The following is a 20,894-nucleotide window of genomic DNA, read 5'->3' on the forward strand; positions in this document are numbered from 1 at the left end:
TGCCACAGAAGTGACAGAATGATTGCAGAGAAAACTGAAAACAAGCTGGTAGTTTAGAAACAGGCTGAAAGTACTTTTCCTATGATTGTTATCTCTGCTGTATGTAAAAACATACAGAGAACTGAAGCTGCCTCTTAAAATACATCTAGCTCTTCTGCTACTTCACACTCCATAGTTAATCTGAGGAACTAAAACCTCCACCTATGGAGCTGGTCTCTCACCGAGTGTTGGCTGGCTGTTTTATCTGTGGTATTTACCTGTGTCTCTACTCTTCCTAAGACCACCTCACCTACGGTCATGGCCTGAGTATTGTCTTTAAGGACTTCTGCTCTGCCAAGGGGGGCCGGCAGCACTGAGGGCAGGAGGAAGTGGCCACCCAGTCGGACAGAGCTGTTCAGCTGAGGAATGGTGTTCACTCTAGGAAGTTTTTTCAGTCATAATTCCCACAGGAACAGAACTGGGTCCTCAGAATGGCATAGGGTCATCATTCATCTATACAGTTAGTTATTCATCTAAAGCTGCACTGTTCGGTCTGGTAGCCACTAAACACATGGAGCTATTGAAACTTAAATGTAAATAAAATTCAGTTCCTCAGTCACACTCAGCACATTTTAAGTGCTCAGCAGAGACCTGGGGCTAGTGGCTACCTGACTGGACACAGCAAAAGCACAGAACGTTTCTGTCGTCACATAAAGTTCCACGGACAGTGATCAAAGTATTTGAAGACAAAAAACAAAGTAATAGCCCATAATTCTTTTTAAATCACAAGACATCCAAGTCTGTTCCATCACTTTAGAATAACTTACCAAAGGGGAAAAATTCTGTTTTTAAAATGTCACAAAAAACTCAATGATAGCTTCCTACTTAAAGTAGCAAAGTGGGAAAAACCAGGAAATTGCACTTGCTGCTAGCAACTCCGTCACTGTCAGACAGAATCTGATAAAAAGGCATGATTATGGATGCTGGCTCACCTACTGCCAGACTGGGCTGGGCGGTCTGGACGCAGTGCAGATGTCACCCACAGCATGGACATCAGAAACAGATGTGTGCATGTGAGCATCTGCTTTCAGGCCACCATCTTCTCCTAGATCAAACTAAACAATGTTCCTGATCAGCATATGTGGGAAGAAAAATGAGAGATGACATTTTTGTTCTAAAATAAAGGAACAAGTCAAATGTTTACACCTTGGTATGTTGATATGTAGTGAGAAAGTAGAAAACAGCCGCAAAGACATCTCCGCTGCATCTCTAGGGAATATCTAGGACAGACCAACTAAAAAAATTCTTAGACTTTCATCAAGAACACTCAGTAAACCATATGACACACCCCGCTCATAACAACAGTATTTCTGTTTTGTTTCTTTTTTTAAAAAAAATCCTATTTTTTTAATTTTTATTTATTTATGATAGGCACACAGTGAGAGAGAGAGGCAGAGACATAGGCAGAGGGAGAAGCAGGCTCCATGCACCAGGAGCCCGACATGGGATTCAATTCCGGGTCTCCAGGATCGTGCCCTGGGCCAAAGGCAGGTGCTAAACCACTGCGCCACCCAGGGATCCCGTTTTGTGAGTTTCAAGTGCTAAAAGGCAGAAAATACCAGATAGTTTCTTTAAAAGAATCATTTGTAAGAATTCATCAACCTTTAGACAAATGAGTTGTGCATTATGTCCCATTAAGGAGGATTCTTACTGCTGGGATGTTAACTGCTTACGGACTGTAGGCAATATGAAATACTGCAGATCAAAACATGAATGTAAACTAAATTGTTTTCAGCTTCCTTAAGATAGATTTACACTAAAATAATGAACATTTAGGCTTGAGAATCAGGAATCTCATACTACTTTAAAAATATTCATAGCAGGACAAAAAATTTCACCTTACATTGTTGCCACAGAGAAAAAGCCTCTATATTTGGTATAAATCCTGTAGCACTGACAATGAAATCACAGCCATATATCTTTTCAGTAGTCAATTCCACATATACAGGCCATACCTCATTAAAAGAAACAGACCAACCCAACTTTATTTTTTAAATGAAATCCCCACCAGCTATCATTAGCATTATGTGAATATAATGCCTAGAAAGAAAAAGGCAGGAGAGGAATTTAAAGCGGACCTCTTAATTTTTATAAGGCACATTTGCTTAAACAATTATGCAATCAATACTCTCCTTATTTTGGGTATACTTACACAATTATGGCATTCTAAACATTTTCCTTCAAATTCAGACAAAGAACTTCTAACAAAGTGAATTTAAACTGATAATCACTTTATAAATTATGTCTTCAAAGATACTAAACAATTATACTCCACTGAGAGTTTAGTCCAAACAGATTACTCACTTTTCAGTGTTTTCCTACTATTCATATTCAAACTCTAACACTACTTTTTCCCATGGAAAATTCAATGAATCCAAAAACAGTGGACTATCTCATTTGCTGGTTTGGCTGAGCATATTTCTTCAAATGGTGGTAGTTCTCAAAAGAAGTGTGGAATAAGGATCAGATCTGTTTCCAAATCCCAAATTTATAGGCTTTTTAATCTGTTGGATTTGGGGGAAGTCACTTCACCTCTGAGAGCATAAAGGATTTTTTTAGTTTGTATTTGTTTTGATCTGCAAGATACTGTGATTGACTCACAGAACTGTGGTGGTCATAGCACCATGAGCCCCATGTAAAATGTAAAGCTGAATACAAATGATCAAGACTGTGAAGACTAATAAGCAATGAAAATGAAATGACTTCTATTAAATAATGGTTTCATTTTTACTTTTTATGTTTAAATTTCATATGGAAATTTACTTTTTTAATACAGTAAGATTAAGTTTTCTTCCTTTTAAATTGGTGGTATTGTATTTTTTCTTATTTTATTACTTGCCTTTATCAGTTGTGACTGATTATAGTGGTCTTTGGGGAAAAAGTAAGGACTTTTTCTTAGAAATTCTAAATTCTTCCTTAAGGTAGATTTTCTTTACTTCACACATAGTTTCAATGTGAATCTTATGAGAAAACTAAAAGAAATACTAGTTACCATAATACTTCTCCCCAAAATTACAATACACTTATAGAAACATAAAGAAAAAAATAATTCTTACAATATAAATGAAAACACAATGGATGCTCCAAAATAAGCCTCTCAATTTCTATGCATGAAGGGAGAGAGCAGAAATCCATTCAGAGCTTAAGAGAACAACTAGTTGTATTAGCAGGTAACATCAAGGGCATGATTTAAAAATATAAATAATAATATGAATATAAGCCTCACTGATAATTACAAATATAGTTTTTAAAAAATTAAACTGCTAGAGACTATAAAAACCTCGAGGGCAGGTCCATGCCCACTTACTGTTACATTCCAGAACCTTAGTAAAGTGCCAAGTACGTAAAAGATAATGTTTACTGAACCAAACTGCTTAAGTTCTCAGATTAAAAATATTATTAATCTTTGGATCTGAAAGTGCAGGAAGAAATGATTTTGTATAATTCCTATCACAAAAATTAGATCTGCCATGAAGCCAGCTCCCCTCCAAACCATCCAAGGCTGAAAATAAATCATACATAGTAATAAGGACTCCATGTATGCTCCTTAAAGTATGTAAATATCACAGCCCTTTAACAACTATTTAAAAACAAATATCTAATAAATGAGTAAAAGCAAGTCATCTGCTTATCCAGTTAGGGTGTTAAATATGTATTTTATTTAGAATTCATCCAATAACCAAATACTATAATGCATATGAAGTGACCTTTGAGAAAAGATTAAAAGATACGACAGCTATATTCACTGTAGGTCTGGAAATCTCTCTGCCTGAGGAATTAAAAATCTCTCTGGAGCAAGAGTCAGTTTTAGATGAACTAAGTACTCAACTTATCTTTAGTAAGGAACTGGGCCAAGTGCCATTGGTCCTGTCTATCCTAGCGCTTTGGATTTTAAGTAGAGTAACCTAATAATTATTTGACTTACTTGTAATCAGTCTTCAATGAATGGTTTAAGAATTTAAAATTGCATCTTAAACATGTTCTTTTTTTTAAATTTTTATTTATTTATTCATGAGAGAGAGAGAGAGAGAGAGAGAGAGGCAGAGGAAGAAGAAGCAGGCTCTACGCAAGAAGCCCATGTGGGACTCAATCCTGGGACCCCGGGATCACACCCTGAGCCGAAGGCAGATGCTCAGCTGCTGAGCCACCCAGGTGTCCCGCATCTTAAACATGTTTAATTAGTACATGAACACATACCTCTTTTGTACCTTTAAGATTCAAGCCTTTATGCCAATCTGGTCCTAAGGTACTGCCCATATTACCAGCATCAGCTTTGTTCTGTGCTTCTTTTTTCCTTCTAAAGAGATAAACTCAATTCAAAATTCAAATAATCTAAAAACTGCAAGGCAAGAAGTATGCTTCTGTTCTCAAGCTTTTAGGCAATATTATGATTCTCATACATGTATATGCAGCGTGCTGAGTTATATGTTTTGATCACTTTATTCATTATTTTAATATTTTGTGATACAGATATAAAATGGATCTTTTAATCAAGAGTTGAGTGTAAACATAATGTGTTTTTTGGATGTTATATATTTGGTTAATATGAAAGGTAAGATCTGTCTGATAAAAGGTTGATATCTAAAATATATAAAGTACTCCTACAACTCACTAACAACAAAACAAAACAACCAAAATTAAAAATGGGGAGAGGACCTGACCGGTATTTTCCCAAAGACATACAGATGGTAACAGACACATGAAAAGATTCTCAACATCACTAATCATCATCAGAGAAGTCAAAACCACAATGAGGTATTACCTTACACCTGTCAGAATGGCTAGAACAAAAAGGATAAGAAATGACAAGTGTTGGCAAGAGTATGGAGAAACAAGATCCCTCATGCACTGCTGGTGGGCATGCAAATTGGTACAGACACTGTGAAAAACAGTATGGTCGTTACTCAAAAAATTATTAGAATTATCATATGATTCTATAACTCCACTACTGAGTACTTATCCAAAGAAAACAAAAACACTAATTCAAAAAGATATATTCACCCCTATGTTAACTGTAGCATCATTTATAACAGGCAAGATACGGAAGCAATCCAAGTGTCCGTTCATAGATGAGTAAAGAGGATGTGGTGTGTAGTGTGTGTGTGTGCTATATATATGTGTGTGTGTGTGTGTGTGTATATATACATATATAAATATATATGTATATAGCACACACACAGGAATATTACTCAGCCATAAAAAAGAGTAGGAGCTTGCCATTGCTACACATGGATGACCTAGAGGCTTTTATGCTATATCAAATTTAAGTCAGACAGAGAAAGACAAGTACTATATGATTTTACTCCTGTGGAATTTAAGGAACAAAACAAGGAGACAAAAAACTAGACTCTTAAATTCAGAGAACTGTTGATTGCCAGAGGGGAGGTGGGTAGGGGGAAGGGTGAAATAAAGGGGGTTAAGGATATATTTATCTTGATGAGCACTGAGTAATTATTGAATTCTTGAATCACTATATTGTATACCTGAAACTAATATAACACTGTATGTTAACTACAGTAAAATTATTTTAAATACATGTAAGTTAAACTAGAAAAAATACTTAAAAACAACAAAATAAGTAAAACAAAGCAGAAACAGGCTCAGATATAGAGAACTGGTGGTTGCCACAGGGGAGCCACTGGCCTGCAAGCAAAACAAGTGAACACGAGTAAGATTTACGAACTTCCAGTTATAAGTAAGTCACAGGGCTGTAAAGTGCATCACAGGGAATACAGTCAATACTGTAATAAGTTTGCACAGGGGCTCAGTGGTTGGGCTTCTGCCTTTGGCTAGGGGTGTGATCTTGAAGTCCTGGCATCAAGTCCCGCATCGGGCTCCCTGCATAGAGCCTGCTTCTCCCTCTGCCTGTGTCTCTGCCTCTCTCTCTCTCTGTGTGTCTCTCATGAATAAATAAATAAAATCTTAAAAAAAAAAATACTGTAATAGGTTTGCACAGTGACAGAGTGGTAATCAAGCCTACTGAGATGACCACATCATAATGTATAAAAATATTCAATCACTATTGTATACCTGAAACTAATATAATGTCAATTGTAATTCAATAAAAAAATTAGCCACCAAATCTTTTAACATTTTGTCAATTTTTAGCACCCTCAAAACTTACACAATACTTTTAAAATTTTATAGGGTAAACGTTAAAAACAAACAAAAAGCTCTTTTAAAATAAAAAACTGAGGGGATCCCTGGGTGGGTCAGTGGTTTGGCGCCTGCCTTCGGCCCAGGACGCAATCCTGGAGTCCCGGGATCAAGTCCCGTGTCGGGCTCCTGCGTGGAGCCTGCTTCTCCCTCTGCCTGTGTCTCTGCCTCTCTCTCTCTCTCTGTCTATCATAAATAAATAAAAAATCTTAAAAAAATAAATAAAATAAAATAAAATAAAATAAAATAAAATAAATAAAAAACTGAGGGGTACCTGGGTTGCTAAGATGGTTAAGTGTCTGCTTTTGGCTCAGGTCATAATCTGGTCCTGGGGTGGAGCCCTGTTTTAGGCTCCTGGCACAGCACAGGGCAACGAGGAGTCTGTTTCTCCTTCTCCCTTTGCCTCTCCCCTGGCTCATGCTCTCTCTCTGTCTCAAACAAATAAATAAAAACTTTTTAAAAATTGGTTTAAAAAAATAAATGAGGTTTGTATTTCTTTTTTAACTCACTTGCATTTTCTGTAAAATTAACTTAAGCACTGTCCAACTGTAGCATGTTTGCAAAGGTGCAAATTCATTAAATTTCCAGTTTTAATTATACATATTTTTCATGCAAAAAAATACAAACCCTAGAAAATCTAAGTCATATAAGATATGCAAATAAATATATTTCATCTCCCCCAGCTATAATATTTTGCTCAGTGTTTTTTTATAGCCTTTTTCTATATAAAACTAAACAATTTCATTTGTGAATTAATGAACCAGATGCTATACCTTCAATTGTATATCTGGTTGTTTTATGTACAATTCTAGCCTCTGGTTTTTCAGCAATGAGCTCTGAAGTTAAGAACTCAGCTGCTCCTGCATCAAAATTTCAACTTCTAAAAAACCAAGAGCTGGCGTACCACATATCTTGAAACGGAGCCAGATGGGTAACCATATAAATGAGTGAAGCAGGATGGGTATAAACAATAAAAAGTGGTGGGGGCTGTGACTAGAAATCTCTAAAAGTGTGCATATTGAAATTGGTTTTCAATATAGTACTTAACAAACACATCTATGGGTTCCATCTATCTAGTCACCTGTGTATGACCCTTGAGACATAAAATATTTCCTGAACTCATGTTTTACAATGACATTTCTGCAACTATGAATTCCATGAAAACTAAAAATATAAAGTCGATATTTTCCTTGAAAATATATGAAAAACAATTACATTTATCTTTGAATTTCAGAATACCAAGATGTTTTCTAGTTTGCCAATCACATAAATCATAGAGCAGTGTTTAAATAGTATTTAAAAATATATACTTTACCAGTTCAAGTGCAATGCCGCCATTCCCTATGATCATTATTCTTTTAGCTTTAGTAAGCTGTTTCTGAAAAGGAGACAGTTTCGTAAATAGTGGGAAAAATGTGAAGCAAGAGGACTCACTGATAATATTCTTAAAATATAAGAATTTTACCCAATTTACGAAGGAACAAAATAAATCTAATTTTCCCAGTCTGCAGGACACACCCTCCCAATATTACAAGTGCTGTTTCATCCAAGCTGGTTTCAGAGCAATGCCTCTCCTGATTTTCCTTGCCGCTTAGGTCATTACATTTAGAGTAGTTCCAAATTTCAGCAAGAGGCAAGATGTCTAGTCCATCACATTCCCAACTACTTGATCAGATCAATTTACTAACAGGACATTGATTTGTATCCTGCATACAGAGTTATTCCTTTTCGTCAGTTGGCACTTTCCCTGGAGTCACTCAACACTCAAAACTTGCAGGAAGAGTCCCTGCTCTAGGAGTTAGTAAATTGGGCAAGTTGCCTCGGGTTCTGCAACTTTAAATGGAAACAAGAAGTGACTTGATCTCATTAAGTGTTTGTAAGCATTAAGATAATACAAATAAAACTGTTAGGAGAGGGCACAATAGTGTCTAACATTTATCAGAAAATAATGTTATGTTATTATTATTATTATAAGACAACTAATTGATGTCTCTACCACCTTCCTCTTCTGCCCCCTAAAAAAGATCACAACGAGCTTAGGGATGCCCTGGTTATTTTTATGGCACTTTTGAATGCTTCAGGATGACCTATGAATAGCTAAATTCCTCTTCCTACTATGTCAAGTTACCATTGCTATTACATTCATCCAAAAACGTATAATAGTCGATAAATAACTACTGAAATTGACTTTTTTCAACTTCTATAAGAAAAAGACCCTGAAGTTCATTTTAGTTTGTCCTTCACTGACAACAGTAAATAATTTAAGAAAGATCTATTAAAAGCATTGGACATGGAGATAAATGACATGAGTTTAAATTGAACTTCTGATAAACTCAGTAACTATTTTAGTATAGGTAAAAAATTAATTTCTCTATCAGAGTTTTGTATTTGTAAAGTGGGAGTAATACTGTCACAGGATTATCATAAGCAGTCAGCGAGCTCTTGTATTTAGAGGGTCTAGCTGGAACACAGTTATGAACTCAATCTTTGATAAAAGGATCCTGAAATGTTTACAATTATAATTAAAATTTATGATTTTTCTACTTTTCTCTAAATTCTTATTTAATTAAGCATACACTAAAAGAAAACATTATCAGTTTTTAAGAATATAAAATATTTTTAGTAATAAATGTAAAATGATCACCCTATGGGACAGAACCACAACAATGAGCTTGAGCTGTAAGACAGAATATTATGAAATCAGGAAGAGCTTCTTGGAAAGAAGGGTCCGTGAAGCCTGAAACCCTGAAATCCCTTACCAGAAGAAGTTGTATAAGGTTCCACAGACTCACCTTTTTGGGATAGTTTATTACTGTTTATTCCTGAGCAGAACAATAAACCAAATGAATTTTTCCATTCTGGGATTCTATCATGATTCTGTACCTCAAATCTTGCTAAGGGGTAAGTTCAAGTTTGGGATATGCTTTATGTTTTTGCAAAAAGATTGCTATATTATTTAGGTTGCAAATCACATATTCCCAAAGTACAATAATAAACATATGTATAATTTAAGTTATAACCTTCAGCTTAGTCATTTTATCTGGGATACATTGCACAATGGAAAAACACAGAACAGCAGCATGAACTAAAAATAAAAACAAAAATTATCAACCAAAGCTAAACTGAAACTGGCAATAACATAACTATGATCTGGTTTATGGATCATAAAACAAACTCTTCTATAATTTAATAATTAATGTATAAGTGGATACTTTGATTCAAATATAGAAAAATCTAAGAAATATTCATGTTCCTTTCCTATGACCCAACCCCAGAATGTTACCTGAGCACTGTCTGTATCACGGATTCCTAATACATAAGGATTTCCTTCACATATCAACTTTGGTTTAGCTCCAGCACACAGACAGTTTCTTATACACATGCTGACTGCCATCTCCTGTTAAAATGTACTGTAAAAACACAGAGCAAGGAAGGGGAGGGGAGAAACATTTATCCATGAGTAGGTACAATTTCATTTTAAATAAAAAATTCATTAAGACAAAAGCAAAAAATACATTAAGGTTGCCTCTTGGTGGCACTCAATACTTTGCTACAGCGATTGCAAATCAAAGTAAACATGAGAATGCAGTCTCCAGTCCAGTGATCAACCATCATTTTAGGGCCATGAAACATTCTGGGAATCTGGTTACAAGAAGTCTTTCTTCCCTGAGAAAAAAGGTACATTCATATCAGAATTTTGCATAAAACTTAGGGAATTTCATATTTAGGAAGGTATGTTGACCTCAGGCTAAAAACTAAACATTCAGAAATTTTAAAATTGAGCATTCTGATCATATTTTATATGTGGGACAGGCCTTAATGAGTTTTTCTGATCTCAGTAGAAGTTACTATAGGAATATCTAGTAATTCTAATATTATACTTTAGTAGCTGGTATGGGTAACAGGGAGTAGAGTGTGGTAGAAAAGGGAACATTATATAAAAACATTAGAAGTGCTAAAAACAGTACTTATATTCTTAAGTACAAATAACAATCACTTTACTGGCAAACATGCTCTTTGGAGATATTTTAATATAAGTGAAAAACGTGTTAACCTTAAATCCGAGCATCTATTGGCTAAATTATTCATATCAATATTTAATGACATCGAGTCTAAAACTGCATATCTGAGATCCATTGTTTTTGTTCCTTAATATTGAATGAAAACCTACATCTAAGTAGCAGCCTTTAGAAAGCACATATATGTAATAAGTACATATGAGTATGAGAGATGCCAGACTTTGCTATAGTGGTTTAGAAGTTAACATTGTCCCCTGTGTTTGATTTGTAAAACATGGCAAATTTTAACTGTAGCACTTGATAACTACTGAGACATTTGTTACCCACTGTAACTCTCCAAATGCATAACAAATACATAAAGCTAATAATTCCACATAGCGTAATGCATATAAAAAATTTATACAAGTCTTCCTATCGATAATATGGTTAGAATTTTATCTGACAAACAGCAGTTATAGATACCGACCAAATTTATTTATTTTTGTATATTTTTATTGGAGTTCAATTTGCCAACATATAGTATAATCCCCAGTGCTCATCCTGTCAAGTGCCCCCCTCAGTGCCCGTCACTCAGTCACCCCATCCCCCCACCCACCTCCCCTTCCACGTTTTACATTTCTTTACATTTTGAAAATTTCTTTAATGTCTGGTCTTAACAGAAGATCTGCCTCTGCATTCAAACTACTGCAATATGTTAATGTAGTTGAAGTATACGAAGATGGTTCAGCCTCACAAAGAAATGCAGCCTTTTCAGAGAACTGTATATTCTTTGTTGTTACACTAAAACTCAACAAGTGTGGTTTCTTAAAGATTAGTTGCAATGTAGAATTTGAAAACCGTATCAAAGAATTTTTCATACTCTGTTACTGTGAAATCCACTGGTCTATCCTGCACCTTGAATGGATCTTGTAACATCACATTTGTCATCTGGACAATAGTGGTTTCCTAAGTTATGGAGACCTTCCCAATGTTAACACATTTCAAATCACTACAATATCAAAAAATCACACTATTGTCACCAACAATCTCATCAGAGAAGTCTTACTGTGAGACTCACAGTAAAGAATATGGGTTTTCCAAAATTCTAATTCTGACTTGAAAGCTCTAATTTTGGGATGCCTGGGTGGCTCAGTGGCTGAGCGTCTGCCTTTGGCTCAGAATGTGATCCTGGGGTCCTGGGATTGAGTCCCACATCCGCCTCACCACATGGAGGCTGCTTCTCCCTCTGCCTGTGTCTCTGCCTCTCTCTGTGTTTCTCATGAATAAATAAAATCTTAAAAAAAAAGAAAGCTCTAATTTTGTCATATTGGCAACAAATGCTGTCATTTGTTTTCCTTGAAGTGACAGGCTCACTTTATTTTCCAAATATGAGTTACTTTAGTTTGTCAATTGTTCTTTCAAGTAAAGTTGGTGTCCATAAAAGAGGAACTAGTTCCTCTTGCAACTTGACAAATGCACAACTCCTTTTCCTTGAGACACTACTCCTGTGTGCAAAACAAGTGCTTATGCCTACATCCCATTCCATCATACAGAATATTAAGAAGATGCACAATTATGAGTCAGGATTTAATAAAATTAACATTTTTTACTGGCTTTAATTTCTTTGAGTGTGAAGAATATAATGACTCCTAGTACAGTTTTAGTTTTGAAAGAAATTTTCAAAAATGTAAAACATGCCATTCTTCTTAATTTCTCTTGTTTTGGAAAAATGGTTGTTTTTTAATTAAAAGGATATTATATCTCTTTAACATGTTTTGGATTTATTATTCTAGCTGAATCAAATATTTTAAATTTTTCTTAGTTTTCTTAGGTAATATAGCAGATATCACTGGGTTTAACTCACAAGGACAATAGTTCTTTGGAGTCCTCAGTTATCTGTAGGAGTATAAAAGAGTCTTGAGACTAAAAGGTTTGAGAATTACTAGGGCCGTGTAGTAGGATTTCCAAGTAGTATTTAAGCAGCAGCTGACATCAAATGCTATCTGCAAGGTGTGGTCCTTCCACGACAGACAGGGTATAGGACTGAAGAAAGCAGTAGTTGGATCTGTGGTTGCAGCTTTGCAGGGTAATGGTTCAAGATAAGAGAGCAAGGAAGTCCATCAGTGTTTAAGTGGTAAATATAGTGAGAACTCGTATTAAAAACTGTGGACACTTTTCTTCACTGAAATACGGGAAGAAAAGATTTACTTATTTATTTTTTTTGCATAGGCATTATAACATTCATAATTATAGCACGATCGTATATGTGTCTAGTTTATAAATATATAAATATACATATATTAGGATTTCAGTCAAAACTTTTTAACAGATGACGGGCCAGATCAAAACTGTTTAGAGATTGAGGCACCTGAGTAGCTCAGTCAGTTGAACATCCGACTCTTGATCTTGGCTCAGGTCTTGATTTCATGGTCCCGAGTTTGAGCTCTGCTTTGGGCTTTGGGTATGGAGACTACTTAAAAACAAAAGTCTGTTTAGAGATCACTCTTTTATGATACTATGACCCAAATGATCTTAGACCTCTAATGTAATGTTATAATGTGTGTAATATAAATTTACGGAATTACAAAATGTTCTTAGATGCTTATTACACATCTCAAAATTATCTGCAAGTGTGACTGAGGAACATTTTTCTGATTTGCAAACACACACATTTATACACATGTATCTATTTACAATAATGGCATACATATATATTTGTATCCATAGTTAGATTTATGTAGCATTTTTCCCCAAAAGAACTTTATTTAAAATTTTCTAAAAAGTAATTCTGAGTGGGAGGAAAAGATGGAAAGAAAAAAAAGAATAAATTCAACATCATTTAGGTACTTTTGATATTTAATATGATTGTAAACTTTGAGCTTTGATTTTAAAATGACTATCAAAAGAATATTTGTTACATGCAACTGATGAATAATTGAAAACTATATCTGAACTAATGATGTACTATATGTTGGCTAATTGAATTTAAACTAAAATAAACAGAAAAAAGAATATTTGTCATTTCAAACACTTAAAAACTATAATTACACTACATGCTAGTCAAGTTACTGAAATTTAAAAACTTTAATACTAAGAAAGTTATACAAAGGTTCTCACCTGCTTGAAATTTGTAATCACTTTAATAGCAGAAGCTGTTACTAGGAGAATATCTCCTAATAGAAAGTGAACAGCCAACTTACTTACTTATTTATTTATTGGTATATTTTTTATTGGAGTTCATTTTGCTAACATATAGTATAACACCCAGTGCTCATCCCGTCAAGTACCCCACTCAGTGCCCATCACCCAGTCACCCCCACCCCCCGCCCACCTCCCTTTCCATCACCCCTTGTTCGTTTCCCAGAGTTAGGAGTCTCTCATGCTCCGTCACCCTCTCTGATATTTCCCACTCATTTTCTCTCCTTTCCCCTTTTTTCCCTTTCACTATTTTTTATATTCCCTGTATGAGTGAAAACATATGATGATTGTCCTTCTCCGACTGACTTACTTCACTCAGCATAATACCCTCCAGTTCTATCCACGTCGAAGCAAATGGTGGATATTTGTCATTTCTAATGGCTGAGGAATATTCCATTGTATACATAGACCACATCTTCTTTATCCACTCATCTTTCGATGGACACCGAGGCTCCTTCCACAGTTTGGCTATTGTGGACATTGCTGCTAGAAACATCGGGGTGCAGGTGTCCCGGCGTTTCACTGTATCTGGATCTTTGTTTGTTTGTTTGTTTTTTAAGAAATTAAACATACAGTTTTATTGAAATACATAGCATTATAGAAACAATCTAAAATAGGTTTATTGAAAACAGAGCAAATAGCATTTTTTTAATAAATTAATTTTTTATTGGTGTTCAATTTACCAACATACAGAGTAACACCCAGTGCTCATCCCGTCAAGTGCCCCCTCAGTGCCCGTCACCCATTCACCCCCACCCCCCGCCCTCCTCCTCTTCCACCACCCCTAGTTCGTTTCCCAGAGTTAGGAGTCTTTATGTTCTGTCTCCCTTTCTGATATTTCCCACACATTTCTTCTCCCTTCCCTTATATTCCCTTTCACTATAATTTATATTCCCCAAATGAATGAGAACATACACTGTTTGTCCTTCTCCGATTCACTTACTTCACTCAGCATAATACCCTCCAGTTCCATCCAGGTCGAAGCAAATGGTGGGTATTTGTCGTTTCTAATGGCTGAGTAATATTCCATTGTATACAGAGACCACATCTTCTTTATCCATTCATCTTTCGATGGACACCGAGGCTCCTCCACAGTTTGGCTATCGTGGCCATTGCTGCTATAAACATCGGGGTGCAGGTGTCCTGGCATTTCACTGCATTTGTATCTTTGGGGTAAATCCCCAGCGGTGCAATTGCTGGGTCGTAGGTCAGATCTATTTTTAACTCTTTGAGGAACCTCCACAGAGTTTTCCAGAGTCAGCCAACTTACTTAAAAAAAAAAAAAAGGCTAGGAGAAAAAATAGAACAAATAACTTTAGGTGTTAGTATATATGCCACAGGAGGGGTGAGACAGGAATAATGCACTTTTATTAATGTTATTAACCCAGCTAGGAAACTATAAGTTCACTTTTCTTCATATGAAGGTCTCCATTATTCTGGGTCTTGTTCCTATTTATGGGGGTAGTGGTGGGTTATGTTTAACTCTGATATTGATAAAACAAACCATACATTAATACTAAACACGAACAAAGACCTCCTGAACAAGAAAAATATATTAAGAAGTATTCCTTACTTACTTGAGCTACCTTATACACCAATTTAAAGTTGTCATGCGGAGAATGAGAATAAAATATTTTCCTAATTACCAGTTAAACCAACTTCTATTTCTTTTAAAATAATGTTTTCATTTCCCTTCAGTGGGATGAAATTACAGCAAATCCTTACTAGTAAGTATTCAGAATCTTAGCCTGACTTTTCCTAAGTGCTTTGGCATCATTATTATGCCCCTTCTAAATGCCCAACCCCTATACATGCTGGGAAAACAGAACCATTTTAGTATTAGCTTCAACAAAATTTAGAGGCTTACTTGCCATTTTTTTTCATCATTTTCCTCTGGCTACAACCTCTCTCTCACTTTAAGCTTCTTGAAAGAATCTTCTTAAATCACACTCTGATTCTTCAAAACCACCATGTTCTATTTCTCCCTACAATATCATTAAAAACAGAGCATGTTCAACAACAACAACAACAAAAAACCTATTAGAATGAACAAATTAATGCAGCAGAACTGCACACTACAAAATTTACATACGGTTGAGTTTCTACACACTAATAACGAGCTATTGGGAAGAGAAATTAAGAAAATAATCCATTTGCAATTGCACCAAAAAGAATAAAATACTTGGGAATAAATTTAACCAAAGAGGTTAACTGGTGAAAGAAACTGAAGAAACTATACGTAAATGGAAAGATCTATCATGCTCGTGGATTGGAAGACTTTATATTGTTTAAATGTCCACACTACCCAAAGGCAAACTACAGAGTCAATGCAATCCCCATCAATATACTAAAGGCGTCTTTCACAAAACTGGAACAAAGAATCCTAAAATTTGTACGAAGCAACAAAAAGATCCTGAAGAGCCAAAGCAACCTTGAGAAAGAACAACAACACTGGAGGTATTATGCCCCTGATTTCAAACCATACACAAAGCTGCAGTAATCGAAGCGGTATGGTACTGGCATAAAAAATGGAGGGTATTATGCTGAGTGGAGTAAGTCAATCGGAGAAGGACAAACATTATATGTTCTCATTCATTTGGGGAATATAAATAATAGTGAAAGGGGATAGAAGGACGGGAGAAGAAATGGGTAGGAAATATCAGAAAGGGAGACAGAACATGAAGACTCCTAACTCTGGGAAATGAACTAGGGGTGGTGGAAGGGGAGGAGGGCGGGGGGTGGGGGTGAATGGGTGACGGGCACTTGATGGGATGAGCACTGGGTGTTATTCTGTATGTTGGTAAATTGAACACCAATAAAAAATTATTAAAAATTTTTTTTTTTAAATGGACACACACAGCAATGGAATGGAAGACAGAGCCCAGATATAAGCCAACACTTCGATGGTCAGTTACATACAATGGGGAAAAGAAAGTCTCTTCCTCAATAATGTTGGGAAAACTGGACAGCTTACGTGCTAAAAAAAAAAAAAAAGTGAAACTGGACAACTCTCTTATACCATATACAAAAATTAATTCAAAATGGATTAAAGACTTGAATATAACACACGGAACCATAAAACTCCAAGAAGAAAACATAAGTAGTCAGCTTTCGACACCAGTCTTAGTAAAACTTTTTGAGCCATTTTCCTCAGGCAAGGTAAAACAAAAAGCTTAAAGGTAAAACAAATGAAATTACATCAAACTAAAAAGCTTTTGCAGAGACAAGGAAACCATCAACAAAACAAAAGACAACCTACTGAATGGAAGATGGTATCTGCAAATCATACATCCAGCAACAGGTAAATAACCAAAATATATATATTTTTAAAAAGGTATATACAACTTAATTTTTCAAAAAAAATTTTTAATAATGGGCAGAAATTGAATTGACATTTTCCCAAAGAAGACATGCAGATGGCCAACAGACACACGAAAATATATTGAGCATCACAAACCAGGGAAACCAGAAGCACAACGAGACACCACCTCACACCTGTGAGACTGGCCGTCCACTCCTCCCTGCGTCTAAGGCGAAGCTGGAGAGGCCGGAGGAACTTCGTCCAACAAGGGCCACCGCGCAGTCGGTACCTGAGAGCAAGGAGGGGGGGGAGGGGGCTAACGAGGGATCCGGAGGAAGGACCTAAGGAGGGGCAGGTGGATGCCTTGAGCGCCACCGCCCCCAGGCCGGGGAAGCGGCGGAACTGCGCGCCCGCTTACCTGCTCAGCACAGGTGACACCCGCGATGCCTCCGCCGACCACCACGAACCTCCCTGCCGTCGAGGGAGGGCGCGCGGCCTCCATGCTCTCAAACTCCTTGGTGGTTTCCTAACAACCAGAACGCGAGCCCCGGGAGCGAGTGCTTTGGGAGCGGAAGTCAAGCTGGGCGGCCACTTCCGGTGCCCGCGTAGGAGCCTGGGAAGCTCAGCTACGGGTGCCCGGCGGCTCACACTTAGTGTCCTTGCGTTTGCGCTTCGGGCTGATGGAGGATCCCGAGGATGTCCCTTTGACTTCAGGGCTTTGTTGTACCGTCTCTACCCCTGGATGTGGTTTTTTCCACGCAGGTTGGATAAAGAGAAGACACGAAACAAAAGGAAAGGGAATGGGTCTCCACGAGGAGCTCGGCGGATTGTCTGAGCACAGCCCAGAGTTCCCACCGGCGGAGCGTTCTGGGATCCCACGAGCTGCCCCGAGCTGTCGCTGCTCGTTCTTGCGAGGAATTGGGCGTGGGCTGAGCCCGCAGACTCGGAGGCACGGGCAGTACCGGCCTCGCTGCCTTTCGCCCAGCAGTGCGGGATTTTGTGTTTTGGAAGCGCATTCTTCGTGACGCATTCAAGCAAAGCAGTACTGCTGAATTGTTCTCCAAGAAGTTCTTTCCATCTGCAATTTTGACCCCAGCTAAAATTCCCAGTAGTAGAGAGAGTTACTCGCCATTTTGCCAAAATAAGTGAACATTCCTCCCAAGTTTCTGGGAAATGGCATGTGTGAAGCCTGAATGAAATATTCCCAATCTTACTGCTAATACCGTTTTGTTGTTGTTGTTGTTTTGTTTTGTTTTTGGTGGCATTCATTTGTTCTGAAAAATGACTAAATTAAAAAAAATTATTCACATTATCACAATATTTACTATTTTCATTATTTTGCTATATACTCTTGCCTTTACTTTCTAACATCATATTTTTCCCTTGGGATTGTATTATAGTATTAAGAAGGTACAATTTCTCTAAATGCTCGCTCTAAAACTAGCAATTACAATCCCCCCCCCCCTTTAATTCTTTAAGCTCTGGAAATAACTATTCTATGTATTTTACAGGGAATATATTCTAACCATATAACCATTCTATATATTCTATAGGAAAGCCTAGCATGTAATTACTGACATTTACTGATACTCTAATGATTATTGTGCTTTGATTTAATAAATTAATTAGTAAGCAGTTCAGTATTGATTCTAATTCCTATTAGTAGCTTAGACAACCAAACAAAATATTTCTAGGAGGAGGAAATAGTACTTTAAGCACACTGCAATCTAGTCCTGCTTACTTCTGCAGCTTATTTTCTTTTTTTTTCTTTTAAATTTTTATTTATTTATGAGTCCTAGAGATTGAGAGAGGCAGAGACACAGGCAGAGAAGCAGGCTCCATGCACCAGGAGCCCGACGTGGGATTCGATCCTGGGTCTCCAGGATCGCGCCCTGGGCCAAAGGCAGGCGCCAAACCGCTGCGCCACCCAGGGATCCCTGCAGCTTATTTTCATGTGATCTCACTCACATTGTGCTCCATCTAGATTGAGCTACACTGCCAGCACCCAGGACGTGGTTATGTTCTTTCTCTTCTGAGCATTTGCATGTAACTTTTTCTATGATGCTCTTCTTCCAACTGATTTTCCCTAGCTAAATTTTCACGAACCTTTGGTTTCAATGACCCATCACTTCCCAAATGTCCTTTGGGTCATCAAAAATTATCAAATTATCAAATGTCCTTAAGACTGAGCTAAGTGTCTTCTCTACATTAACCTTCTCAAGGCTCCAATAGCGCCTTGTCATGCCCTGAATTTAGACTTATATCACCTTATTTTGAAACACCTACTACCCCATCTGACCCCCAACCCCCCAACATCATAAACTCCTTAATCTCAGGGATTATTACTAGCCTCCCTTTATACCCCCAATCTTCAATTAGTAGTGAGTCCTCAGTGTAGACGTCCTGAATGAATTAGTAATTAGGTGGAACATGAGACTGTCTGAAGTCCCCAAAGACTTATAGATTCATTTTCCAGGGTCAAGATCTTCCTGTACATTATGAAAGCTAGCTACCCTTCAGCAAAGGCAAGGAGACGAACAACCTGGAACTCAACTACCAAGAGAAAGTGGAGAAATGCCACTGGAGTGGAATTATTGTTTAATTACATTGATGTTTGACTATTCTCCATTTTAGTGTATAAGGCAACATTTTAACTTCAGTTACATTGAAGATAAGAGAAATTCAGATTGTTTTCTGATAAATAAATAAAATATTTCCCACAGCTAGTTATACTAAGGGAAGAAAAAGGAACAATACTTTCTATTTATACTTTTAATTCATTGAAATCTCTCATAGCTACCATAAAATAAATTAAGATATAAAGAAGGTAAAGCATATTTTCTTCTTAATGAAAAGCAAAAAGTTATGGTATCAAATGGATGTGGCTAATTTATTTGAGTTGATAAAAAATACTGACATTAGAACTAGGTTGTATCAAAGAATTTTATCTGTTTTAAAAAGAAAAAGTTATGTTGTTTCAAATAATACCGCAAATACTGCAATTTCTTATCCATTACTTTTTTTAAATTCACACTAATCTGAGACAGATTTATATGAAAGTTTAAATATGATTTCTCCTTTTTTAGTTGTCAAAATACTTTCAGGTGTCAAATAACTTTCAATCAAATCATATTTGGTAGCAACAATGATTCACATTGAACATGCCAACTCAAATACATCAAGCTAAAAGTAAAAGGACATTTGCATTTCAACATTAAACTTGGGAAGCACAAGTTTTAAGCAATTTCTGGTGTAGTGCAGGTGAGGTCATTTATTGTATGGGTCTTATTTATTTATTTATTTATTTATTTATTTATTTATTTATTTATGAGAGAGAGCAAGGAAGGAGGGGCAGAGGCAGAGGGAGAAAGAGAATCCTCAAGCAGATTCCCTACAGAGTACGGAGCCTGACATGGGGGCTCAATATAATGACCCTGAGATCATGACCTGAACCAAAATCAAGAGTCAAACACTTAACGGACTGAGCCCCCCAGGGGCCCATGTATGGGTCACATTTTGAAGAACAGTTATTTAAAAAAACATTTTGCGTAACACCAAAAAATGTTATCATTGTGGCATTCACAGAGGGACAGTTTTTCTTCAGAAAGATGAAACATTTATTTAAAGGGATGCATCAGCTGGCTGTGCAGTGATTCACTTTTTTGACATGCTTGAAGTAATCTAATGTAATACCAGTTATAGAACAGTTGCAGTGTCTGGTATTTGTAAAGAGTTGGACACCCATTCATTTCTTCCTTTCTTTAGACCCAGCCATCTGCCCCAGGAACCTATACTATCTTTTTTTATAAAAAAAAAATTCCATTTGAAAAGGAATATTAATGTCAATTATCAGATAGCATGACTTATGTAATCATAATGTAACGATTTTCCTCACATTACAAAGTAATTCAGAAATGTGTCAAAGTATTATTCAAACGTAATAATAATGCAAAACATAAGTAACTCTTTTAATAATATTCCTATTTTCCTTTTACATCTCCAGGTTCTTTTGCTCTCTGTATGATCCATTTTCTTTTGCCTACCCCTAAATGTACGCGCTTCTCAAAATCCTATGTGAAATTCTTTTCTCTTTCTATCCCATCTTTTTAACACATCTTTTCCTTGTTGACTATTGAATATACATTCTTTCATTATTTTTTACTAAAGAATTACAATTTTGTTTAAATCAATTGTGTACTACC

General features: G+C 36.5%; 1 long non-coding RNA gene across 12 annotated transcripts in view; it reads right to left on the bottom strand.

Moving 5' to 3' along the window:
* The window catches only part of LOC140617379 (uncharacterized), a 34,010-nt gene extending 16,004 nt beyond the window's left edge, over positions 1-18,006 (bottom strand). For 2 of the 12 annotated variants that reach the window (XR_012017618.1, XR_012017616.1), the window contains exons 1-10: positions 17,111-18,006; positions 16,887-16,981; positions 15,259-15,376; positions 12,058-14,679; positions 9,711-9,861; positions 9,479-9,605; positions 7,511-7,573; positions 6,470-6,623; positions 4,237-4,336; positions 972-1,094 (exon numbers count right to left, since the gene is read on the bottom strand). This is a non-coding gene — a long non-coding RNA (uncharacterized lncRNA). The remainder of the gene's footprint in view (positions 1-971; positions 1,095-4,236; positions 4,337-6,469; positions 6,624-7,510; positions 7,574-9,478; positions 9,606-9,710; positions 9,862-12,057; positions 14,680-15,258; positions 15,377-16,886; positions 16,982-17,110) is intronic. The other 10 variants (XR_012017627.1, XR_012017617.1, XR_012017622.1 and 7 more) reach the window with 10 other exon arrangements.
* Positions 18,007-20,894: the final 2,888 nt, after the last annotated feature.

Source organism: Canis lupus, chromosome 25 (genome assembly GCF_048164855.1).
Source record: "Canis lupus baileyi chromosome 25, mCanLup2.hap1, whole genome shotgun sequence".
In the NCBI taxonomy this organism is placed as follows: domain Eukaryota; kingdom Metazoa; phylum Chordata; class Mammalia; order Carnivora; family Canidae; genus Canis; species Canis lupus.